Source organism: Sus scrofa, chromosome 7 (genome assembly GCF_054392235.1).
Source record: "Sus scrofa isolate SSC_HxYL_T2T_F1_AM1 chromosome 7, Sscrofa_HxYL_maternal_Yorkshire_Landrace_v2.0, whole genome shotgun sequence".
In the NCBI taxonomy this organism is placed as follows: domain Eukaryota; kingdom Metazoa; phylum Chordata; class Mammalia; order Artiodactyla; family Suidae; genus Sus; species Sus scrofa.
In genome coordinates this window covers 74,415,117-74,418,265 of record NC_139389.1, presented here as the reverse complement: position 1 = coordinate 74,418,265, position 3,149 = coordinate 74,415,117, and positions in this window count along the sequence as shown.

Genomic DNA, 3,149 nt, shown 5'->3' with positions numbered 1-3,149 from the left:
ATTTGTATGGCAGGTAACTCTGTCGCCAGTGAATTTTTCAAAATCAGGATAGTTGGCTAATGCTTCATTTAAGCCCTGCCTTGGCTGCGTACAGCCGCTTCCTTCATCTTCACCCAGGCCTTGGATCTGGAAACCTACCCCCCTACCCTGCCTCCACCCCCAATCCACTAGTTTGTCTGAGATTTGCCTGAATTTGAGCTGCTCCAAAAGCTCTTCAAAACTGGCCTACCACACACAGACCACCGCCCCCCAACCCCATCCCTTTTTAGCCCTCGTTTCCCTGGAAGTTCACAAAAGAGAAATGAAGTACCAAATCTTCTACCTCTACGCCCACGAGGCATCTGTCATGAAGGATATGCCATTTTTCCCTCAAGAAACAGGCACAAAACAAAGACTACCTGTTAATTTTTAATAATCTAATGTAAATAATGAATTTCATTCCACAACTTCTCTTAAATCTGTATGCAAAATTGCGATAATAAAACACACCAGCCATTCCCTACCAGAGACGATTCTCTAACTTAAAAAAAAAAATCACAAAATGGTCTTTTTACATTTTCTGAAAATCTCAGCACACAGGAGCGTGAGCAGCAACTACTTCCAAAAAAGCTGACTTTCCAAGGTGCGAAGTTTATCAAAGGTCAAGCAAACAGGACTCAAGAAAGAAATCTGGTGCTCTTTCAACACTCCTAGTCTTTCTGGGTATTTAAATAAGCAAAAGAGCTTTGTGTTCTAAAGAAATTAAAATGACATCCTTCTACAAGCCACCTCCAAAAGATTAGATAAAAGACTGTCCAAGTACTTTGGAGAATTGAAACTATTTCTCAGTCTCAACTCAGTGTCACTTAAGGGTGATGACAAGTATTCCCTAAGATGACAGGGCCTTGCTCAGCCTCCTCCCTTGGGTTCCATGTATCCGATGGAGGATTGTCACTAAGAGAACCACACTGACATCTCAGCCTTAAACACAAGCTGGAAAGTTAGGTATATTAACAACAACAAAAGTTTCCCTAGATCCCCTCAGAGGGCATTGACATAGGGACAAAAGGGCAGCAGCTTGGATGTTGTCCAAATATCCCAATGCGTCATGGGCTGCTGGGAGGCATCCCAATTGCACCGTTTTCTCTCCCAGATGGTCCATACTGCCTAACTCTGCTCTATGGAGGACAGCACGTCCATACAGCTCATGCCCAGGGTTAGCCAGAGAGACCAGTGTTGGCCATATACCCAACCTTCCTCCACGATCCTGAGAGGCATGCAACAAAACTCCCATTGCAAAGACAAGGGAGAATTCAGCTATGACATTGATGTTTTCTGCTCATGTGCTTTATACTGAATCACTGACATTCCTTCAGGATGCTGAGCATGAGATTCCTGCTGATAACCCAAACCTGGTGGAAAGATATCAAGCAGCTTGCAGTTTAAAGCTTCCCCTCTCCCAAATCCACTCATCTCTGCTCTTTTGTTTGGCATCTGCTCTGCAGGAAGAAGACACCAGAGACAGCAAATACCGTGGAGCTGGAGGTATTGAGTCAAATCCTATCATGCTAGTCCTTCACTGTGTGACCTCCTACAAGCCACCTAACTGCTCCAAGTTAGAGAAGAGCTGCCTCTTCATGGCTGCAAAGAGAATAAACCCATGAGAGCATGTAGCACAGGCCCAGCACAGAGTACCTCTGAGTAGGTAGTCATCTTACCAATGGCAGTGTATCATGACTCGAGCCTGACCTTGGTTTTGCAAATGTAAAGGCCATGGATCTCAAAGGACCTCACCTATCAACCTAGAGAGACAGCAACCTATTAAAAAAACACTTTTGGGGAGTTCCCATCGTGGCGCAGTGGTTAACGAATCCAACTAGGAACCATGGGGTTGCGGGTTCGGTCCCTGGCCTTGCTCAGTGGGTTAACGATCCGGCGTTGCCGTGAGCTGTGGTATAGGTTGCAGACGTGGCTCGGATACCGCGTTGCTGTGGCTCTGGCATAGGCCGGTGGCTACAGCTCCGATTCGACCCCTAGCCTGGGAACCTCCATATGCCGCGGGAGCGGCCCAAAGAGATAGCAAAAAGACAAAAAAAAAAAATAATAATAATCACTTTTGGTAGTTCCTGCTATGGCACAGTGGGTTAAGAATCTAATTGCAGCAGCTTGGTTCACTGCAGAGGCATGGGTTTGACCCCTGGCCCGGCGCAGTGGGTTAAAGGATCCAGCATTACCACAACTGTGGCATAGGTTGCAGCTGTGGCTCCGATTCAGTCCCTGGCCCAGAAACTTCCATATGCCATGGGTGCAGCCATTAAAAAAAAAAAAAAAAAAAAATCATTTTCGGATGGGAGGAGATTGGGTCTGAAAGCCGGCTGGGTCTTAAATATAAATATAAGCCAGCAAATATTATCCAACAGAGTTCAACTATAACCACCCTTACCTTGAAAAGAACTATTTATTTTCACTCTGTTTTGACAAGTCTCTAGCCATCTCACTAACCAGTATTATTTTCATGCCATTTAAAAGACTTAAGACTGAAGCTAAGTCAATTTTGTATTATTTTTATTTAAAATAACTTTACCAAGAGCATCCCTTGGGCTTGTCTGCATAGTTGATCCAATATAAAATACCTGACATTTCTAAATTCCTATGTCATGCTAACTGCTGACCAGGCATGGCATTTCCCATCATTGCTTCCTAAAACTCAGGAAATTTCAAGACCAAATGGCCAAAAGAAATTAGGATGATCCAGCCTCTAAAACAACCTGAGTTATTTAAAAAAGAAAAACAAAATCATGTCTGAATGGATAATTCATAATTCAGACAGCCCAGCATTTAATTGGTATTAACTACTCTACTAAAGATCTATTTAATGCACTTAGGTAAGACCCTTTCTTTCCATGAAATTGGATCTTTGGCTCAAAATTTAATCTCCTGCCAAGGACTCTGCACTATGTAGGTGACGTAACACTGAGGTAGGCTCTTAACATTTCATTGCCAGGAATATAAAGGAAATTGATCCGATTATTTGCCAAATAATGTTTCTTCATCAGGGCTAAGTCCTCCCCTAAGTGGGCTGTCAAAGAGAGGAGGAAAAAAAGCAGTCACTCTTAGTTGTATTTTCCAGGACTCAAATTCAGCCATGAAAAAAATCAATGCATTAAAAA